A 24783-nucleotide genomic window follows, 5' to 3' on the forward strand; every position below is an offset into this window, starting at 1 on the left:
TTTAGAAAACTGTGAATGAAATGAATGCATTTATTGAGAGAGACTTGCTTAAAAATGTTCATGAAATACTGTGCCTTGTCTACTATTATTTTGGTTAAAGGAAACAGAGGGAGCAATTGAACCTTTATGAAAAAATATTTAATACCCCAGATGGTACCCTCCATATGGGAAAGCATATTTGGGTTGTTAAGTATTGTGTCGGTGGCCTGACCAAAGCATATTAAACCCCATTTAAAATCAAAGTTCATGTCAAAGTACCTTGAAAGAGCAATCCCATAGTGAAATTCCAGAGGGGGAAGTGCACAGAACAGATTAATAAAGCCCATTAGAAGGTGTTTGTTTGAGACACTGTTACACTTTGAGAATGTGGCTTTGGTGAGTGAGAAAGGCTAATGATGACACCTGAACTAATTTCCCACTTGAATTCTCACTTTATTTTTAATCTTATATTAAATATGAAGAGAAAAATTAAAGGAATATAAATTTTCTGAAAGCTTCTTAGTGTTTGGGCAGACTGTGTGTCTTTTTTTTAACGGCGGTGGTTTATGAGTACATTTATTCTTATGTAATAAACCATTAGTATTACGTTAGAAAACTCATCACATTAAAACAATATTCAAACTGAACTAGCTCTAAGCCCTTCCTTTAACATGGAGGGAAGGAAGCATTTCCTTCTAATTCAGGGATCCCGAACTCCCTGGCCGAGGACCAGCACCAATCATCAGCCTGTTAAGAAGTGGGCTTCACAGTAGGAGGTGAGCAACAGGTGAGTGAGCAAAGCTTCATCTGTTGCTCCCCGTCGCTCGCATTACCACTTGAACCATCCCCCCCCCCAAACCCCCGTGGAAAAACTGTCTTCCAGGAAACCGGTCCCAGGTGCTAAAAAGGTTGGGGACTTTTGTTCTAATTCTTTGCAGGTATTATCTCCTAAATTACAGAGTGAACCTTAAGAAAAAATAGCCTCGTCTTGCACTGCATTGTAGTGTCCCAGAAACTCAAGTGAAGCCTTACTTGAATTAGATGTGAATATTTGTTGAACGAAGGATGTGGCTGACGTGGAACTGGATGGTGATCATTGGTCAGCATGTTTCTGAGGATACAAGGAACACTCACACACAAGATACTAGCTTTCAAGAACACTGAAGGGAAAATGTGGCAGTACTACCTAGGTCTAGAACTTAATCACCCTATAGCATGTATCTTCCAGTTTCACCTCTATTATCAGTGGAACTCTGTTGCTATCCCTGAAATCGTATTACACAATTAAAAGTGTCCTGAGGGATTCCCTGGTGGCACAGTGGTTGGGAGTCTGCCTGCCAATGTAGGGGACACGGGTTCGAGCCCTGGTCTGGGAGGATCTCACATGCCGCAGAGCGGCTGGGCCTGTGAGCCACAACTACTGAGCCTGCGCGTCTGCAGCCTGTGCTCCGTAACAAGAGAGGCCGCGATAGTGAGAGGCCCGCGCACCGCGATGAAGAGTGGCCCCCGCTCGCCGCAACTGGAGAGGGCCCTCGCACAGAGATGAAGACCCAACACAGCCATAGATGAATAAATAAATGAATAAATTTTTTAAAAAAGTGTCCTGATATAAAGTAATTTTTTCCCTGGTTCTAACAGATTCTAGAGTCATAGGCAATTTCTGTTAATATTACAGTGAACTCTAGTGGTTAATAACGACTATCAACTCTACTTTGATAGAATGCTTTTCGATTTTCTTAAGAGTTAAAAAGCTGAAGAAAGGAAAAAACAAAGAAGATAAGGCAAAAAGCATCCAGGCACAATGACAGGCCCTTAACACTTACTACTCAGTACCCGCTGATTCATTTAATAATCATTTGTCAAATGTCTACTGGACACATGATTCTGTCTCTTAATGCCACGCATTTTTCTAAAGTCCTAACTGACACAGGAACCGCCTGTCATATTTCCTCTTCCACTGCTGACTACATGCTTTGTAATGGAAAAGCATTAATTTTACCTTGAATGTGATCTCTTCGCAACAGGTAAGTGAGGGAAAAGAAAGTTGAAAATTGCAACCCTGACTCCAAACTACAAAGTGAAGACAATTTTCTGTAAAGTCCATTTAATTTTAAGTCTTTTTTCTGCCTCTCAGACAGCCTTTCCACTAAGCACTGCTATTAAAGCGCTGCTCATTCCACCTCACCAAGAATCGCTCTGCTGGTTGTTAAGATGACTCACAGCCAAGTACACTAGACTGAAGCTGCCACGTGGATCTTATATTTATTGCCAATATGCAGGGGAAAGGAGGAGAACAAGTCAAATGTCTAGTGTCCCTGCAATGCCAGAGGAAAATAATAACATGCCAGGTTTACACAGCGTCCCTCAGAGGGGTGTCTTACTTCCTCACAAAAGCACCATGGGGTGATAAAGTACATTACCATATTATTTGACAACTGGAATTCTAAATTAAAGATTTTTAGCACATTCGAAATCAAAGTAAGTCAACTGGAGAACTGTAATCAAATGTAATTATCTTCATTAATGACAATGTAAGTTGTTCACAATAAAAAAAGCCCTGAAATAATACGTAAACAAAATTCTAATTCTGTAAGTAACTTGTTTCTGACGGAATTGATTGTATCCCCCAAAGATACGATGAACACCTCCCATTACAGAATGTGAACTTATTTGGAAATCGGGTCCTTACAGACATAATTAAGATGTGGTCATACTGGACCCTTAATCCAATATGGCTGGTATCCTTATAAGAACAGGGAAGACAATGTGAAGACAGACACACATGATGAACACCACATGGTTACAGAGGCAGAGACTGGAGCAATGCAGCTGTAAATCAAGTAAGGCCAAGGATTGCTGCCACTACCAGAAGTTAGGAAGAGGCAAGGAGTGATTCTACTTAGAGACTTTGGAGGAACTGTGGCCTTGCTAAGACCTTGATTTTGGACTTTTAGACTCCACAACTGTGAAAGAATAAATTTCTGTTGTTTTAAGTCACCACCACCCCCCCTCCACCCAGAACATGCTCCATACAAGCATACAGCAAAATGAGAATACTACATGCATATGTGTCAATATTTTCAAAGTTGTTATCTCTGGGTGATAGGAAGAAATCTGACTTTTTAAATGCATGTTGTTTCCAAACTTCCTATGTTAAATATGTTGTTCTGTTGTATTAAAATAACATATAATAAATAATCACAGAAGGGCTAATCCCCAGCATGGCCAAGTGGACATAAGCAAAATTTTATCTGATTTTCTTCTATTGATAATCTAAATTTCTTTGTACCTAACATTCTAAGTTTTCATTTTGAAAACGGTACTGATACTTACTACATGGCCCATAACATAATGCTAGGTCCCTTAACCTGCTTTTTGATATACAGTATATTGTAATAGACATGGGGAAAAAAAAACCCCAAATATTCAAATCATCTTGAGCTTTCAACACATTTTTACCGACTTTGTGTCTGTAAAACATCAAGCATAAAAGTAGTATGTAGTTTTCGCTTGGAACTGGGTTAAATCTCTTCAACGATTACCAGCTATTTGATTTGAGGAGGATTGCTAAACTTCTCTTAATCTCAGATTCCTCATCTATAAAATGGTGACATTTATAAAAAACCTACACTCATTGAGATATTATAATATATAGAAGACATAACATGAGAATTGCTTAGCCCAATGTCTAACACATGCATGCTCATTAAATATTAGATAACATTATACTCTACAGACTGGGACAGACAATTTAAATAATGAACATACTACTATGAATATCCCCTTGTCTTAAAGAAGATAACATCATTCTTTAAAATCAATTACCTATTGCTTTCAACGTTAGCAGTACCATTTAATATGTGCAGTCCCTTTTAAAAATAACCTGAGAATCAGTTTGCTCAACTGTGAAATGGAAAAAAATAATACATATCTCATTTGGACAGTTTTGGAAAAAAAATAATATTGATAATAACTACTATAATTTATTGAATATGATGATGAGTCAGGCCCTAGATTAAACACTGCATGCATAGTAGTATATTCAATTCTTGCAAAATGTTTGTGAATTATTTTGAGGAATCAATGCCCAAGAATTAAATGTAGGTGAACCATGTAAATCTAAAGGAATAATGAGTTGATGTTAGAAATGATGTATTGTGTACTTGCTTGTATTAAACTTATATTATAGTCTGAATATTTAAATAAGCTTTTTGAAGAAAAAGATATATCAATACATGTATTTTCCCTGCCATTACAGCAATCACATGGCCCACAGCTTTGATAAATGCTTTGAATAAATGAATACATGAACGAGTGAGAGAATTAATTAATGAATAATAACCTATCTGTCTGGAAGCATCTGAGTTTTCAGCTATGTTAAAGATTTGTGGGCTTAACAAGGTCTTTCTTTTTAAAAATTGCATTTTAATCTGTATTCGCTCAGTATCTTTTCAGACATCCAATAAGGATTAACTCAGCAAATACATTATTCACACATGTAATTATACACACACACGCTCTCTATATGAATATACTACTTACAGTATGTAAATTGTATGCAGCCTCAAATTTTATACAAAAAATGACAACAAACCTTGGTGTTTCCTTCAATATTTTAAAAACTATGAAAATGTGAAATTTTTACTTTGCCTAAAGCCCCTGTTGCACTTCATACCAATCAAAAGCACACAGGAAAAATCAGGTTTCATGGGACATAAACACAGAAACACAAAATTACATTTTGTATGGCCCTGTGGCATTTTGACAAAATGGTCCTGAAAAGAATATGAAGAATGAGTATGAGAGGATCATGAATGTAGAAGGAAATTGTTTTTATTGATTTTCATTGGCACTACAGTTCCTAACACAAGAACTAAATTTATGAAATCAGTTATAATTTTGGCACTGAGAGGCAGGCTACCTTTAGCACCCAGAAAGTTGGCTCTCATATCCTTCTGATTATTAATTTCTGAGTTTCAGACCTGTTTCTGATGTCCAAATGATAAAAAAATCAGGACAAAATAAAGGAAATGAGATATTTTAAAAGAACAAGAGAACTATTATTTTTATCCTCCAGGAAGATCTTAGAATCTATATTGGTTCTTTTATGTATTACTTAATTTCTTTTGCACGCTATGCTACCCTGTTACAACAGTAAAAATGTAACTTAGAAACACAGAGATAGAATGCAGTATCCCTAGTGCATTCAGATTTATCCTATTGTTCTAGGAGGCTCTCCAAATTTTTTTAAATGTTGGAAATCATACAGTTATAATAGATGGCTATCATACTGTCAATGGCTTTTGGTTTTCTGATAACTTTACAGAAGCCAGATTTCAGATACCATCTTTAATATAACAAATAAGTGTAATATACAAACTATATGAATCTGAAACAATCTTGTAAGAATGGTTTCTTTGGATGTTAAACAGTTGCTGAATCCGTTGTTCCTCTCCCTTGTGTATGGTACTATTTCTATTTGCTTTCTGACACGTTATTAAATGCAATCATAAAGCAGAGTGTTTCCTGGAGCAGAAGAGAAGCAGAGGGAAATTATGTTACTCAGAATATCCTAAATTCAATAAACAAAGTCTCTGTGTATATGCACAACCAATTAAACCATGTTGACTCAATTGGTCAATCAATTCTGATTCAAAGCAAAGGTCAGCTCAGTCAAACCAGCAATCAATTAAAAAAAAAATCAGTAAAAACTTTAACTTTCAATGTGCATGCTTGGAATATTACAGGTGATGCAATTATTCCAGAAACAAAGAAGAAAACTCTAATTATGTAACACTGAGTTTAAAATTGAGTTTTAAGTTTGTTTTGTTAAAATATTCTTTATACTCTTTCTTGCCTCAGGATATTTTTTTAACTGCAAAAGAAGGAAATTAATTTAAACACAAGGAGACACATTTTTCTTTGAGAAGATCTAGATAAATTTTATAATGAAAAAACAACTATGATTTTATATTTTCTAATAGCTATAGTCTCAGGGACTAAACAAAGTAGGACCTGTTAGATTAACCCTCTAGAAAACAATTAAAATGATAATCTTTGGATTTTGCATCATCATCATCATATCACTATCTGAATACCTTATACATTACATGACTTTAAAAAAAAATCAAACAAACAAACAAAAATGATTTCATGAACCATGCAGTGCTGGGAGACAAACCTAACACACCAATTATCACCTGGTAGCTTCTGCTAAAATAGATTTTAAAATAAAATCACAAATATTCAATCCAGGGGACATCTTAAATGCCCAAAACACAGACTTGAAAGAAAACACACACACTGTAATTTAAGGCTTTCTTAAAAATGATACATGTTCTAGCATTTTATGTTCCATAGAAACCAACATGACAATAAAGGGAAGTCAGTGAAGAGCCCAGGCTTGTTCTTTCAAAGAGAAGACTGTACTGTGAAATGGTTACAACCTGGGCTCAGAGAGGTCTGGACAGAAACCAAGATTCCCTCTTACAAGTGAAATAAACTTGCACAAGTTACTTAACAGCCTAGGTCTTGTCTTCTTGAGAATAGTGAAAAATTTCCCTAAATTTGTAATGATACTTAACCAAAATAATGTGTGCTATGTGCTTACTACAGAGAATGTTGAAAACTTGGCATTCGATAAGCTATTATCGCTATTGATGCGTTACGTAAGTTAACTAAATCAAAGATTTCATCCACAAGGTGGAGGGTTCCTGTTCTTCTAAGGAAAACGTAATGAAAAATCACTAACTAAAAAAAAAAATTTAATGATTTTACAAGACAAAATTATACACTAACCTTCACATATACAAAAATTGAATATTTTAGACTTTGGAGATGGTAGGAAATGATTGCTTTTAAGGAGTATTTAACACTTAAGGTATATAGACAGTATTAAAAATATACACAGAAGTAGCCTAAGTAGACAACAAACACTTGGTAAAATGAGCTTTGGCGGATGTCCAATAACAAATAATAAAAACTATCCCCTCAAGGGGCTTTAATTAAATGTTTGGCCACTAAGGGCCATCCAAACAATATGGCAATACACAAGACAAAACCATTTAAGAATTTGATGGTACTGGGAGCTCTTTGGAGATGCAACAAATAGGAGTGTCTTTTTTTGAAAATTAAATGCTAGTAAATTATAATTAAGTGACCTCAAATAAATTAACTCTCACTGGGTGGGCTCTTAGTTATTTAAACGTTAAGGGAAGTAATATATTATCATAGAAAGATATCTAGACCCATAACCAAAATTGGGAAACATGAAGCCACAAAACATCTATATTTTATCTGTATATATGAGCAAAGGAAAATGAGCTTACTACTAGATGCAGCTGATTTATTCTTCATAGGATTTAGCCAAACTAGTATAAACTTGTGTGTAAATATGAAGGTACCTTTTAATGGAAATCAACACAATCTCTACATTGTTTTGGTCTGATATGCCTGACCAAGCACATGTGCTGTTATAACCACAGAAAGGCAGGCTGATTCCAGCTTTCATTTTGCCTGAATAATTGTGGAGTTTTCTAAGCCATTTTGCCTCACTGTGGCGAAGTCTCTTCAATTTGTAGAGGGAACCGAGAGCAGACTATCCCTAAGGTTATTTTCCACTCAATATTTTATACATGTAAGAAAATAATACTTTATATAGTAAATGTATAGAAAATTTCAGTCATATAAATCCTTAGAGATAAGATGATATATAATTAATAAGAAAATATTATCTTGATTATAATTTCTTTGGATTATAGAAGCATAAATTTGAATTCAGAGATATTTAATTCAACTACCTTGTCCTAATTATAAATTATTATTTACCCTAGAATATTGTGAAAATGGTAATGTACATCTAACTCAAGTTGAGAAGTGTATTATTTTGCTATATATTCAAAACTATTTAATTTGTATCATTTTGGGGGCAAATAAAACAACATTGAAATGACATAGAGCTTAATAATTAGAAGAAAAATATTTATGTAAATTATAATGAACATTATGAATAAGTATGACAATGTATACAATTTTACTGTCATGTTCTTAATGAGTATCAAAATAAAGCTGAAGGACTACACCCAAAATGATTTTAAAAATTAATAATTATACAATGCTGTTAGAAATGTTATTGGGTAGAAAGTGTTTTGATTTATATATTTAAAAAACATGTTTAAGAAGTTATGAAAGTAATATAGATGCTACTTGTCATCAAGGACTCATGGAATATTTCTTCTCAAAATGAAGATTTGCTTCATTATTCATTATTATTTCAAGTTAATTCAAATATAAATAGTCATAGACTTCTAAAAAAAATTTAAAGCAAGCAAATATGAACACGATGTTAAGGAATAATGGTATGATAGACAAAGTCAAGACAAGTATCACCATTTTCAAAAGTAAATTCTAAGGAAGAAACTTGAAATGTTGATGAATCATTGCACTTTTCTGTATAAGGGGGAAAGTTGCTTCAATTTCTATTGAGTGTTGCACTAGGGCCTGTGTTTTTGCCACATGAGAATGGAACAATAGGTTTTAGATCTGCAGTCAGTAACATGTGGCAGTGAGTGTCAGCTTGTAAATAGTTTCACAATTCTGTGTATCACTGCCTCTGTTGATTCTTCAACTTGGCTCTGCTTATTCCATTGTTTCCTTCTTGAATGACTATCTAGAATACCCTAGTCAAAGACTCTATTATTATCTGAAGCATATTTGTCTATACGAGAGACTATTTATTAGGTTTGCCGCTAGATTGCCAGCACAGTTGGTGTGAAAGACTGCCAGGCGATTAACTTTTTCATTCAGTAATTTCCAAAAATATTACCTAGATTGTAAGAAGGTCTTTTACCTCCTTAATTAAATCACTTGTCAAATTATATTTATTGTCCTCAGGAAGCACATTAAAATAAAAGTAATAAAAATTTAGAAAGTCATCTTTATAACTAAATGTCATATATAGCATTTACCTCTCAGGTAAATGCACTCTGCCTAACTAGATGATTACCATCTATTTGTTAGGTTTATAAGTTTTTGGTTAAAATTTGCTTTGACCGACTGGCATATGTAAATGAATATTTAACAAATAAATTAATGTTGCTTACACAACCATCAATGATATATAAGATGAATTCCAAAGAAACTGACTATTGTGAATACGCTATTAAACAGAATGAAATAAGGGAAAGAATACAGTAATAACTCTTTAAGTGAAAATGTGTGTCACCTGATTTCTTTGCACAGATATATGTCTGGTTTGGAATTAACTGGTGGAAGTTTTCTACTTTTGTTTTTAGTTTCTGTGTGTGTGCATGTGTGTGTGTGTGTGTGTGTATGTTTTTGTTATAGCAAGCCAAAATTTCCCCCAGTGCTCCTAAATAAAATTATTTCAGTTCTGCAAATTCTTGTTTCATAGCAGATTCTTGTTCAGAATCTCATTGCTTTCAGTTGTCAAAGTTCATTTCAACTTAGATAGTTAAATCTTAAGAATCTCCTGTGAATATCTAGTAAATATCTGTTTTTGAACTCCTATCATACTTTCTTAAGGCACTTAGTGTGTGTGTGTGTGTGTACACATATATATATATTTCTTTATATTTATACATAAAAATGAATTTACAAATGTGACTTTTCCAGATAGGAATTTTTTTAAATCAAGTAATATTTTTAAATTATGTAGTTTTTAAATGATTGCCCTTATCCACTTTCATAGAGCGCATGGTGCTACTTTGGCCGTTGAATCCAGTAACAGCATCAGTTTCCTATACTGCTAATTGGCATGTGATCTTCATTACCAGGTGTATCATTAGAGCCCAACTAGCTCACAGACACATACAGCAAAGTTTTATTTTCTTCTCTAATCACCGATACAGACAAGCTAATATATGTTTATGTGTAGAAATTAGTATAATTAATTGCTGAATGCCTGGGTTGTTCTTTCTGAATCACTACTGTGAAAAGTGAAAATGTTTATTCTATTTAAAAGATTGTACTTAAGACCAAGCTCTCATTTTTCTATTTCCCATGATGATTTTATTTTGAAGAAAACTGGAGATAAGATGACTATTTAAGTAGAATCAGAAAAATAATGTCAATTTCTGGTGGGTGCAGGAGAACAAGATAACATGACTAAGCTTTCTACTTATGAAAGTCAAAATGTTTTTATTGGCAAAACCCATGAGTAAGAAAGAAAAAGTCTCATGTGTTTACAAATATTTTAAATTAAAGCACATTTGAGTGTGCTTTTATGAATTGACTTAACTAAATACCAAATTTATTGTTAAATAACAACATTTTTCTAAATACTGACATTTTCTAAAAATAAGCAAATTCTTAATTTGTAAATAAAGAAATTGGAATATTCACTGACAAACATACATATGTATAAAATTTGTCTCATTTGGATGTTTGATTAATGGATGAAAACTTAAGAAAATGTCATAGAGAGAAAATATAGACACCCAATGTTTATAAAGATGAAAGTGGCATCCGGAATCTGTTTGCGTAAAATACATTTCTCCTTTTTACACTGGAACACAGCTATGTCCAGGTGGGTAAGTGTCTCCAACTAGAGTCCTAGTGATCAATGACATTAACAATTAGGTGAACATCTAACATTCCTTAATAAGCAAGATACAAAGCAAGCATTGGATGTTCTCTTTATCTCAGATTCAGATACCTTAAATATAATGTGAAATTTGCAATCAATTTATTAAACACATCCTTTTGACTCTCATTATTTTCTTACTCCACTTTTAGGATGCATTCTTAGTCTCAAAGAAAAAACATTGCTAGGGGCTTCCCTGGTGGTGCAGTGGTTGAGAGTCTGCCTGCTAATGCAGTGGACATGGGTTTGAGCCCTGGTCTGGGAAGATCCCACGTGCCGCGGAGCAACTAGGCCCGTGAGCCACAACTGCTGAGCCTGCGCGTCTGGAGCCTGTGCTCCGCAACAAGAGAGGCCGCGATAGTGAGAGGCCCGCGCACCGCGATGAAGAGTGGCCCCCGCTTGCCGCAACTCGAGAAAGCCCTCGCACGAAACGAAGACCCAACAAAGCCTTAAATTAATTAATTAATTAATTAATAATAATAAAAAAACATTGCTAACTACAAGTGACTTAGTTATAAAATTTGAGAATTACATTATAATGATGTGCCAATCACTGATCTAGTGTTTCTTCTTTGAAAAAGATGAGGAGGTATCTTTTTTGAAAGTACTTAAAGAAGATAACATTTAAATTATATTTTATATTATAAGGCTCAACTCGAGAACTTATTATGATGCCAGATGTTTACTGAGGTAAAGGAAATCATTGTCATTTGAAGGTTTTAAAAGCCTGCTACTACCCAAAGTCATTAAAGTCCAGTATTAGATTTTCAAAACCTTTATCACCCAAAGCTTTTGTAGACCCAATATATTCAGCTACTACATGAGAGATCTTAAAATTTGTAAATTTTAAATTTATTGTGCCAGTTAGGATCTACTAAATTTCTCTGCCATTTAAAAACTTTAACAAAGAAAATGCTTTATAAACTTAAAAATATAATCTCTTAAAACATAGCTACCCTTTTTCATTTTCATTGGAGGAAGGTATAAAAACATAATATTTCACTTGAAGATGAATCACATAAAAGAAGAAAGAAACATATCAGTTAAGGAGAAAAGGAGCAGGGAATTCCCTGGCTGTCCAGTGGTTGATACTCCACATTTTCACTGCTGAAGGCCTGGGTTCAATCCCTGGTTGGGGAACTAGGATCCCACAAGCCACAGGGAGTGATAAAAAAAAAAAAAAAATTAAGGAAACAAGGAGTAAAGGTAGCTGTAAAGTTAAAAACAAGTGAGTTTCCATGTCACATCCATACTTGTTACCATCAAACATAAATGCTTTGTTTTTCAGATGTTCCTGTAATGCCTAGGGACAAAACATGTAGAGATAATGCCATACAATAATATTTAAAAAAGAAAGCCAAAATAAGACATTGACAGCAGTTAGAAAATAACATGAAATGGGATGGGACTAAAATTATGGCAGGTTGATCCAAATATTTGATAAATACCCTACACTCACTCCACATCAAAAAAAAAAAAAAAAAGAGCAAAACATTAAATAACAAACATTACAGGGAAAAATTAAAATACATTGCAGTTCTAAAGAGAAATCTGCAGTTATATTAGCCTAATTGGAATCAACAAAAAGGCACTAAGGACATAGACTGGATGAACATCTGATACTTTTAACCACTCTGCCTTTCCCATATAATGTCACCATGAGGAGGAACCAGAATCCTTAATCTCGCTGATCTAATGGCATGCAGATTACTACCTTTAAGTCAGGCAAGCTAAATTTTTCAATTACTTATCTCCTTATACAGAATGTAGGTGCTGAAAGAATTTTAAAATACGTTAGAAGAACTGGACCTATATATAATAACTCAAGACAGCTCCTTACAAAGTTGGTGTGGTTTAAACTAGTGATATCTCTCACTCTTGCAAATTCCTGTCTATTGTAAAGGTCAGTCTGTATCTCCTTGCTTGTTGTAACTCCAGCTGTAAGATTAATAATCATCAACTCTCTTTGAACACATTAACTTGGACATGTTCATAATCTTCAGTTCTTCTTACAGATGTGAAATATGTTCTAGCTATTCTGATTTTACATGTTGCTCTCAGGAAATTCTGCTTTGATGGTTTAATCAAAAGCTGTTCCAGGTTCCAAGAGTTTCATCTGTTCCAGGTGAGTATTTTATTATCATTACTGCTGAAAATAATTTCAAATAACCAGTAAGTTTTAGTTGAATAACCTATTATTTCTAAAATATATTTTGTTTAGGGGAAATCAGAAGAATTATAAAATGTATCTACTAACTCCTAGAAAGTACAATGTAGCTGTAGGGACAGAGCATGCACCCATGACAGGATATGGGACAATAATAGTTTGTAGGTGACAAAATAGCAAATCAGTGTTAAATCCTGAGTGTCATATAAAGTTACAGTAAAAAAAGAGAATACAGTAACATGAGAAGAACAGGGAAGACTCACCAGAAGATTAAGAAATCAAACAGAGTTTTGACATGTGAAAAGGAACCAAGTCAGTGGCCTTGTGAGAAGGATGATGTGGATTGAGGAAACAGCAGGGACAAATGCACAGAAGCAAGAGAAAATTAAGTTATGTTTGGGGGACAGGATGTAAAGTTTGGAAAGATAGGTTGAAAAAAGTCTGAGCGACGAAGTAATGAGATTAGAATTCTGGGTTGGACCACTGGGTGAAGAACTTTGAGTGAGGGAGTTAACATTATGAAAATGGTGTTTACACAGGATTAGCCTGGTGATAGGTATGCTGAATGGTGGAAATGAGAAGACACGGAAGTAGAGAGACCATCTGGGGTGACTCAGAGAGTACAGGTGAACACTGAGGGGGATGAGAATAAAAGGAAATATGTAGCTTCACTTTTTGTTTTTATAAGTCGTATCCACTTTTTAGCATCTATAAAAAATTAAAAAACATAAATTGCCAACAGAAAAGGTATCCTAACTATTGCAAAGAGAGAGATCTGGAAAATGATTTCTCAAAAAAGCCATCAAAGCTCTGGTAAAAAAGTAATTCAATTCCTGAAGGAGCAATAGCAGTCACAACATAACATTTAACTACTTAAAAGAAAAAAGAGAGAGACCTTCAAGATGGCAGAGGAGTAAGACATGGAGATCACCTTCCTCCCCACAAATACATCAAAAATACATCTGCATGTGGAACAACTCCAACAGAACACCTACTGAACGCTGGCAGAAGACCTCAGACTTCCCAGAAGGCAAGAAACTCCCCACGTACCTTGGTAGGGCAAAAGTAAAATGAAAAAGCAAGACAAAAGAATAGGGATGGGACCTGCACCTCTGGGAGGGAGCTGTGAAGGAGGAAAAGTTTCCATACACTAGGAGCCCCTTCACTGGAGGAGACGGAGGATGGGCGGGGGGTAAGATTCAGAGCCACAGAGGAGAGCACAGCAAGAGGGGTGCAGAGGGCAAAGCAGAGAGATTCCCGCACAGAGAATCAGTGCTGACCAGCACTCATCAGCCTGAGAGGCTTGTCTGCTCACCTGCTGGGGCGGGTGGGGGCTGGGAAGCTGGGAGCTGAGGCTCTGGCTTTGGAGCTCAGATCCCAGGGAGAGGACTGGGGTTGGCTGCGTGAACACAGGCTGAAGGGGGCTGGGCGCCACAGCTACCTGGGAGGGAGTCCAGGAAAAACTCTGGACCTGCCTAAGAGGCAAGACACCATTGTTTCAGGGTGCTCAAGGAGAGGGAGTTCAGAGCACAGCCTAAATGAGCTCCAGAGACAGGCGCGAGTCTCAGCTATCAGCGTGGACACCAGAGATGGGCATGAAATGCTAAGGCTGCTGCTGCCGCCACCAAGAAGCCTGTGTGCAAGCAGAGGCCACTATCGAGGCTCCTTCCAGGAGGAAAAGCTATAGTTTTTAGCTCTTGTTATCATTTGTGGATTTGTTTTTTGGTTTGGTTGCTCTCTTCCTTCTTTGTTTTTTTATTACTTTTTAATTTTTAAATTTTTAATAATTTTTTAAATTTTTTATTTTAATAGCTTTATTTTATTTTATTTTTTCTTTCCTTCTTTCCTTTTTTCTCCCTTTTCTTCTGAGCCATGTGGCTGACAGGGCCTTCGTGCTCCAGCCGGGTGTCAGGCCTGTGCTTCTAAGGTGGGAGAGCCGACAACAGGAATTGGTCCATCAGAGACCTCCCAGCTCCATGTAATATCAAACTGCAAAAGCTCTCCCAGAGATCTCCATCTCAATGCTAATACCGAGCTCCACTCAACGACCAGCAAGCTACAGTGCAGGACACCCTATGCCAAACAACTAGCAAGAGAGGAACACAACCCCACCCATTAGCACAGAGGCTGCCTAAAATCATAATAAGGTCAAAGACACCCCAAAACACACCACTGGACAGGGTCATGCCCACCAGAAAGACAAGATCCAGCCTGATCCATCAGAACCCAGGCACCAGTTCGCTCCACCAGGAAGCCTACACAACCCACTGAACAAATCTTACCCACTGGGGGCAGACACCAGAAACAACAAAAACAACGAACCTGCAGCCTGCAAAAAGGAGACCCCAAACACGGTAAGTTAAGCACAATGAGAAGACAGAGAAACACACAGCAGATGAAGAAGCAAGGCAAAAACCCACCAGACCTAACAACTGAAGAGGAAATAGGCAGTCTACCTGAAAAAGAATTCAGAATAATGATAGTAAAGATGATCCAAAATCTTGGAAATAGAATGGAGAAAATACAAGAAAGGTTTAACAAGGACCTAGAAGAACTAAATAGCAAGCAAACAATGATGAACACAATAAATGAAATTAAAAATTCTCTAGAAGGAATCAATAGCAGAATAACTGAGGGAGAAGAACGGATAAGTGACCTGGAAGATAAAATAGTGGAAATAACTACTGAAGAGCAGAATAAAGAAAAAAGAATGAAAAGAATTGAGGACAGTCTCAGAGACCTCTGGGACAACATTATACACACCAATATTCGAATTAACCGGGTCCCAGAAGAAGAAGAGAAAAAGAAGGGCTGAGAAAATATTTGAAGAGATTGTAGTTGAAAACTTCCCTAATATGGGAAAGGAAACAGTCAATCAAGTCCAGGAAGCTGGACTTGAGAGTCCCATATAGGATAAATCCAAGGAGAAACACGCCAAGACACATGTTAATCAAACTATCAAAAGTTAAATACAAAGAATAAATATTAAAAGCAGCAAGGGAAAAACAACAAATAACATACAAGGGAATCCCCATAAGGCTAACAGCTGATCTTTCAGCAGAAACTCTGCAAGCCAGAAGGGAGTGGCAGGATATATTAAAGTGATGAAAGGGGGGCTTCCCTGGTGGCGCAGTGGTTGGGAATCTGCCTGCTAATGCAGGGGACGCGGGTTCGAGCCCTGGTCTGGGAGGATCCCACATGCCGCGGAGCGGCTGGGCCCGTGAGCCACAGCTGCTGAGCCTGCGCGTCTGGAGCCTGTGCCCCGCAGCGGGAGGGGCCGCGATAGTGAAAGGCCCGCGCACCGCGATGAAGAGCGGTCCCCGCACCGCGATGAAGAGTGGCCCCCACTTGCCGCAACTGGAGAAAGCCCTCGCGCGAACCGAAGACCCAGCACAGCCAAAAATAAATAAATAAATAAATAAATAAATAAATAAAATTTAAAAAAATAAATAAATAAATAAATAAATAATTTAAAAAAAAAATAAAAATAAAAAAATAAAGTGATGAAAGGGAAAAACCTACAACCAAGATTACTCTACCCAGCAAGGATCTCATTCAGATTTGATGGAGAAATTAAAAGCTTTACAGACAAGCAAAAGCTAAGAGGATTCAGCACCACCAAACCAGCTTTCCAACAAATGCTAAAGGAACTTCTCTAGGCAGGAAACACAAGAGAAGGAAAAGACCTACAATAACAAACCAAAATAATTAAGAAAATGATAATAGGAACATACATATCAATAACTACTTTTAATGTAAATGGACTAAATGCTCCAACCACAAGATGTAGACTGGCTGAAAGGACACAAAAACAAGACCCATATATATGCTGTCTACAAGAGACCCACTTCAGACATAGGGACACATGCAGACTGAAAGTGAGGGATGGAAACAGATATTCCATGCAAATGGAAATCAAAAGAAAGCTGGAGTAGCAATTCTCCTATCAGACAAAATAGACTTTAAAATAAAGACTATTACAGGAGACAAAGAAGTACACTACGTAATGATAAAGGGATCTATCCAAGAAGAAGATATAGCAATTGTAAATATTTATGCACCCAACAGAGGAGCACTTCAATACACAAGGCAAATGCTAATAGGCATAAAAGGGGAAATCGACAGTAACACAATCATAGTAAGGGACTTTAACACCCCACTTTCACCAATGGACAGATCATCCAAAATGAAAATTAATAAGGAAACACCAGCTTTAAATGATACATTAAACAAGATGGACTTAATTGATATTTATAGGACATTCCATCCAAAAAACAACAGAATACACTTTCTTCTCAAGTGCTCATGGAACATTCTCCAGGATAGATCATATCTTGGGGCACTAATCAAGCCTTGGCAAATTTAAGAAAACTGAAATCATATCAAGTATCTTTTCCAACCACAATGCTATGAGACTAGATATCAATTACAGGAAAAAAATCTGTAAAAAATACAAACACATGGAGGCTAAACAATACACTACTAAATAACCAAGAGATCACTGATGAAATCAAAGAGGAAATCAAAAAATACCTAGAAAAAAATGACAATGAAAACACGACAACCCCAAACCTATGGGATGCAGCAAAAGCAGTTCTAAGATGGAGGTTTACAGCAATACAATCCTACCTAAAGAAACAAGAAACATCTCAAATAAACAATCTAAACTTACACCTAAAGCAATTAGAGAAACAAGAACAAAAATATCCCATATTTAGCAGAAGGAAAGAAATCATAAATATCAGATCAGAAATAAATGAAAAAGAAATAAAGGAAACAATAGCAAAGATCAATGAAACTAAAAGCTGGTTCCTTGAGAAGATAAACAAAATTGATAAACCATTAGCCAGACTTATCAAGAAAAAAAGGGAGATTCTCAAATCAATAGAATTAGAAATGAAAAAGGAGAAGTAGCAACTGATACTTCAGAAATACAAAGGATCATGAGAGATTACTACAAGCAACTCTATGCCATTAAAATGGACAACCACTAAGAAATGGACACATTCTTAGAAAATCACAACCTTCCGAGACTGAACCAGGAAGAAACAGAAAATATAAACAGACCAATCGCAAGCACTGAAATTGAAACTGTGATTAAAAATCTTCCAGGACCAGAATTCTACCAAACATTTAGAGAAGAGCTAACACCTATCCTTCTCAAACTCTTCCAAAATATAGCAAAGGGAGAAACACTCCCAAACTCATTCTAAAAGGCCACCAGAACCCTGATACCAAAACCAGACAAAGATGTCACAAAGAAAGAAAACTACAGGCCAATATCACTGATGAACATAGATGCAAAAATCCTCAACAAAATACTAGCAAACAGAATCCAGCAGCACATTAAAAGGATCATACATTATGATCAAGTGGGGTTTACCCCCGTAATGCAAGGATTCTTCAATATACACAAATCAATCAATGTGATACACCATATTAACAAATTGAAGGAGAAAAATCATATAATCATCTCAGTAGATGCAGAAAAAGCTTTCGACAAAATTCAATATCCATTTCTGATAAAAACCCTTCAGAAAGTAGGCATAGAGGGAACTTACCTCAACATAATAATGTCCATATACGACAAACCCACAGCCAACATCGTTGTCAATGGTGAAAACTGAAACGATTTCCACTAAGATCAGGAACAAGACAAGGTTGCCCACTCTCACCACTATTATTCAACATAGTTTTGGAAGTTTTAGCCACAGGAGTCAGAAAAGAAAAAGAAATAAAAGGAATCCTAAATTGGAAAAGAAGTAAAACTGTCACTTTTTGCAGATGACATGATACTATATAGAGAGAATCCTAAAGATGCTACCAGGAAACTACTAGAGCTAATCCACGAATTTGGTAAAGTAGCAGGGTACAAAATGAATGCACAGAAATATCTTGCATTCCTATACACTAATGATGAAAAATCTGAAAGAGAAATTAAGGAAACACTCCCATTTACCACTGCAACAAAAAGAATAAAATACCTAGGAATAAACCTACCTAAGGAGACAAAAGACCTGTATGCAGAAAATTATGACACTGATGAAGGAAATTAAAGATGATACAAATAGATGGAGAGATATACCTGTTCTTGGATTGGAAGAATCAACACTGTGAAAATAACTATACCACCCAAAGCAATGTACAGATACAGCGCAAGCCCTATCAAACTACCAGTGGCATTTTTCACAGAACTAGAACAAAAAATTTCACAATTTGTATGGAAACACAAAAGACCCCAAATAGCCAAAGCAATCCTGAGAAAGAAAAACGGAGCTGGAGGAATCGGGCTCCCTGACTTCAGACTATACTACAAAGCTAATCAAGTAATCAAGTAATCAAGACAGTGTGGTACTGGCACAAAAACAGAAATATAGATCAATGGAACAGGACAGAAAGCCCAGGTATAAACCCACGCACATAAGGTCACCTTATTTTTGATAAAGGAGGCAAGAATATACAATGGAGAAAAGACAGCCTCTTCAATAAGTGGTGCTGGGAAAACTGGACAGCTACATGTAAAAGAATGAAATTGGAACACTCCCTAACACCATACACAAAAATAAACTCAAAATGGATTAAAGACCTAAATGTAAGGCAAGACACTATAAAACTCTTAGAAGAAAACACAGGCAGAACACTCTATGACATAAATCACAGCAAGATCCTTTATGATCCACCACTTAGAGAAATGGAAATAAAAACAAAAATAAACAAATGGGACCTAATGAAACTTAAAAGCTTTTGCACAGCAAAGGAAACCATAAAGAAGATGATAAGGCAACCCTCAGAATGGGAGAAAATATTTGCAAATGAAGCAACTGACAAAGGATTAATCTCTAAAATTTACAAGCAGCTCATGCAGCTCAATATCAAAAAAACAAACAGCCCAATCCAAAAACGGGCAGAAGACCTAAATAGACATTCTCCGAAGAAGATATACAGATTGCCAACAAACACATGAAAGGATGCTGAACATCATTAATCATTAGAGAAATGCAAATCAAAACTACAATGAGGTATCACCTCACACCGGTCAGAATGGCCATCATCAAAAAAATCTACAAACAATAAATGCTGGAGAGGGTGTGGAGAAAAGGGAACCCTCTTGCACTGTTTGTGTTAATGTAAATTGTTACAGCCACTATGGAGAACAGTATGGAGGTTACTTAAAAAACTAAATATAGAACTACCAAATGACCCAGCAATCCCACTACTGGGCATATACCCTGAGAAAACTGTAATTCAAAAAGAGTCATGTACCACAGTGTTCATTGCAGCACTATTTACAGTAGCCAGGACCTGGGAGCAACCTAAGTGTCCATCGACAGATGAATTGATAAAGAAGATGTGGCACATATATACAATGGAATATTAGCCATAAAAAGAAATGAAATTGAGTTATTTGTAGTGAGGTGGATGGACCTAGAGTCTGTCATACAGAGGGAAGTAAGTCAGAAAGAGAAAAACAAATACCGTATGCTAACACATATATATATGGAATCTAAAAAAAAAACAACAAATGGTTCTGAAGAACCTAGGGGCAGGACAGGCATAAAGACACAGGCATAGAGAATGGACTTGAGGACATGGGGAGGGGGAAGGGTAAGCTGGGACGAAGTAGGAGAGTGGCATTGACATATATATACTACCAAATGTAAAATAGATAGCTAGTGGGAAGCAGCCGCATAGCACGGTGAGATCAGCTTGGTGCTTTGTGACCACCTAGAGGGATGGGATAGGGGGGATGTAAGCGAGATGCAAGAGGGAGGAGATATGGGGATATATGTATATGTATAGCTGATTCACTTTGCTATAAAGCAGAAACTAACACACCATTGTAAAGTATTTATATTCCAGTAAAGATGTTAAAAAAAAAAAAGGAAAAATAAGTAGAGGGGAAAGAGGAGAAAAATCATGCAGTAAAAAAAGAAATATATTAAAATCTATCTTTATTCTAAAGGGATGCGTTTTCATGATATTGTTTTCATTTGTTCTTTTTCATCGATGAGTCTGAAATTCAATCTAACACAAGTGATTACTAAGATAATTCATGTGGTCAGATGCTGGCATCATCAGCGTCATATTCAACAATTTTTACAGTGTGTCAGAGACAAAGGTCTTTTTATAATTTCATATTGAGAATCACTTGTACTTGTTAGGATTTTCTGATTCCTAGTCACTTATTATATCTTTGTTTCTTAAAGAGGACTTGAGGGCAAAGACTACATAACTGAGACTTGAATGTCCCTTAAGAAAAGATATACTTTAAATCTTTTCTTCACAAAATGGGTCTTGGATTGAAATCATTGCATTATTGCTTACTACCCCTCAATAAAATTAAAAACAAAAAAATTTCCAGACACATTGTAAACTCCAAGAGTCTATAAGTTCTTGATGTTCAATATAACAATGATAAATTCCTTTGTGTAGTTCTAAAATGTTTAATGGTGAGGATGATATTACCCCTAAGATTGTACTAAGAGAATTCTATATCAGTTTAACAAAAACTCAAAACGTTGGTCCTGAGGTTATTATATAGAGAGGACACTCTTGGTTAAACCAAGGTTGATAGGCAACTGGCATGAGAATCTATTCCTTCCTACACATATTGAACATCTTATACAGAAAAATGACAGTTATATTTAGTACCAAGACACAAAAAATTCCATTAGACTTCTATTAGTATATAAAGCAATAACCTTAACACTTAGTTTAGATACTTGTCGAATTAACAACTGTCTCTTTCTCTAAAACCATAGAAAAAAAAGTTTATTAGAATGCCACTGATAAGCAAATTAATGTCATAAAATTCAAATATAAACATCACAGAACTAGTGGTCATCTATTTTCTGCTGAAGATATATTAAATGATTGAAATATCATGAACCACTTCCCCCACCTACACACACACACACAAACACACACAAATGCATTGGATTTAAAGAAGATCAAGACTGCTCCTGTTTAAGACAAAGTGTAAGATTTTTCTTCAGAAGATTGCACATCTGATGAGGTGTCAACTCAAGGTTGCTATTTTTATGCTGTGAAGGTTTAAGTTCTGCTGCTACCCATGGAAAACATGTGAGTTAGTGCTGTTTTATTGTACTTGTTAAGAATTAATGTTAAAACAAAGGGCCTTATTGAAGTGTTTTAATACCTAGATTAAGAAATTGAATCAAACTCTACTGTAATTCTAGGTTGGCAACTTAACAATAAGATAAATAATGAAAAAAAACCCTACATATAAACTTCAGAGATATTATACCATGGCTGTAAATTCCTTATCTCTGACTTCAATATGCTCCAGCTCTGCTGCTGTGTTTTCAGTATGTATGGTTCATTCATTCATTCATCAAACATTGATTGCTTAACTCTCAGGTGCCAAGCTTTTGCAGCACTAGTAACTGGGGACACACAGATGCATGAGACATGATGTCTGTCTTCAAGAAACTCACAGTTCAGTTGGAGAGACGGTCGTGTAAACAAATCATTATAATAGAGTGAGACGTGCTAACAGATGCTTGTACAATGGGGCTGTGATGATAGATAAGGTATATTTGCTTGGGGATTCAAGAAGGCCTTTAATGGAAAGTAGCATGTAAGCAATATTTTGAAGAAAGAATTGGAGTTTCCAAGGCAGATTCAGTAAAAATCAATGAAAGAAAATGATAAATAGTTATGTGAACTAAGTGACTAAGATTCAGGTGCTATTCATAAATAATATCCAGCTGGAAAGACATTAGTGGAGTAGAGGACAGATGATGTGAAGGCAGAGGACCTGGCTATAAATGCAAGACAGTGAAGTGACCCTGGAAAATTTATGCAGCCCAATTTTCAATCTCTAAAGTGTAGATTTAAAAAATGGATTAACAGTTATTAAGGAAAGCATATAAATCTGTTCTATATGTTCTAAAGCACCTTACAAATGTTATTTACCTAGTTATACCTTTTTTTTGTCCAGTGACTATAGAAGTAGAGATCACTTAATTACAAAAATATGCTTCTTAGAAACGTCAAGGCCAAGAGGCAAACTTCACATTTCTCTTTAATATAAATAATATTTCAGTAAAATCTGAGGAGCTTGCAGTAAGGTCACTTCATATTACATTATTGTCATTAATGCCTATGAAGCTAATTAACTCTTGAACAAGGGCATCCATGATAAAGCATGGATCATATTTAAGAGACATCATTTACAACCAAATAGCACCTGAACAAACTGTCCCTCCAATTTCAGAGTACATATATTTTCATTTTTCCCAATAATTTTATTTTATTTCTGGGCTCATGCAATTGCAAGTACAATTATTATATGATGTGAAAATATTTTTCATATTTACCCCCACCCACATATAGTCAGTATAACAAATAACAGTGTCATAGTCTATCTAGTAGAGTGCAGTGGTTACAAAATCAACACCTAATTCCAAAATAAGAATATATTTATAAGCTCTTTCTTGAAACTGATATGCAATGAGTCTGACACAAACCCAGTGTTTGGCAGGAGTCTGACTGAGTGCGTTCTTCTCAGTCTACATGTTCCTGAAGCATATTCTTGAAGCCAAATCCTAGAATGAATGCAGAGAACTTCACAAGGAAGGGTTGAGCACCTACTGTCACAGTCAGAGATGGGTCCCTCTGAACTGCTGATTTACTGGCCAATGTAGTAGACATTTGCTGTGTTTTTGCCACCATCCTCATCCCCTATTTTTGGTGCAAATACACTATTTCCTTTTGAAAAACTATCCCCTTTCAGCTTTTAGCCCATGCTGTTTCTGTAAAGCTAGTTCCATCCTTAGTACTAAAGGTAGACACGTGACTCAGGTCTAAACCAATCAGAATATCACTTTCTCCTATCCACGTGATTGGTTCTGTTATGTCCATGTGATGCCTTTGGAGACATGAGACTGTCCTGAAATGACCAACAGATGCTATATGTTAATCACAGAAGGGAACGACTCATCTGAGGATGGAAAAAGGGGTCAAGAGATGGAGAGAGTCAAACAGGGCCTTTGTGACCATGTCTGACCTTGTATAGGTATAGCCATGCCAGGTCAGATTCCAAGCTTTTCAGATACCTAAGGTGATGAACTTCTCTGTCATTAAAGCTAATTTGGGTCAAGTTTTCTGTCACTTGCAATGTAATTAACAATCAATATTAACAATTTATGCCCTATACCTGTTACTAGCAAGAAAAAAAAAGCGTAGTTTATTTCTTGCTTGTTGCTTTCCTAGCTATCCTTCCTGGTCTGAATTTCTCTTGCCTATCTATTCTTGGCTCCTTCTAACTTCAGTCTATACAGTCTTCATCTCTAGAGTAAGTCACATGCTGTCAGAGACTTACTTATAAGGAATGGGTTACGCTTATCCATAACTAAATTGTCTCTCATGTGACCTGAGGCTCTGTGACCTGATGTTCATAGTTATTCTATTCTCATTTTAGCTTACCTACCTACAAGCTCCTTTCAAGTGGCAAAATAAAAATACACTTTCAAATCATACCCACAGCATACTTTCCTGTTTCTGGTTTACAGTTCAATTATACCATATCATCATAGCTGTCTTTTTCCTCACTTGTACTTTTATTCTCCAAGGGTATTTTGTTCTTTTACATTGTGGAGCCCTCTTAGGACAGCATTCCGATATTATGTTCTTACTGGATCCTTTGGAAGAAGCGCTTCCACTGCACTGGGTTAAGTGCATTCCCTTTGTTGAGTGGCAACAGCAACCTCACTTAAGGAATTAAGCTTTTCTTTTCTTCTCTTTCTAACAGCACCAGCAGGATGCTTTCTTCTGAAAAACTGAGTACCTGGCATATGGAAGAATCAACTATTTGTAGTAAAAGCTTGAGGCTTCTGACGACTTTTGTGGGCATCCTGTATAAATTCACTAGGTTGGAATTAACAGGTCTGTCCTTGCATAAATGAACAGAAAGTCTGCAAAGTAATTCTCTGCTAATAAGAGCAAATTAGTCTTGGATTCTACTGACATGGAAAGATTCTAACTGGCCTCCAGCCTAAGGACTAGTAAT

At 36.0% G+C, this 24783-nt stretch overlaps 1 protein-coding gene across 6 annotated transcripts in view; it reads right to left on the reverse strand.

The window, feature by feature from the left end:
* PCDH7 (protocadherin 7) overlaps window positions 1–24783 on the reverse strand; it is a 409841-nt gene that overhangs the window by 74091 nt on the left and 310967 nt on the right. The gene's annotated exons all lie outside the window — the stretch shown is intronic.

The sequence above is a fragment of the Balaenoptera acutorostrata genome, chromosome 5 (genome assembly GCF_949987535.1).
Source record: "Balaenoptera acutorostrata chromosome 5, mBalAcu1.1, whole genome shotgun sequence".
NCBI lineage: Eukaryota > Metazoa > Chordata > Mammalia > Artiodactyla > Balaenopteridae > Balaenoptera > Balaenoptera acutorostrata.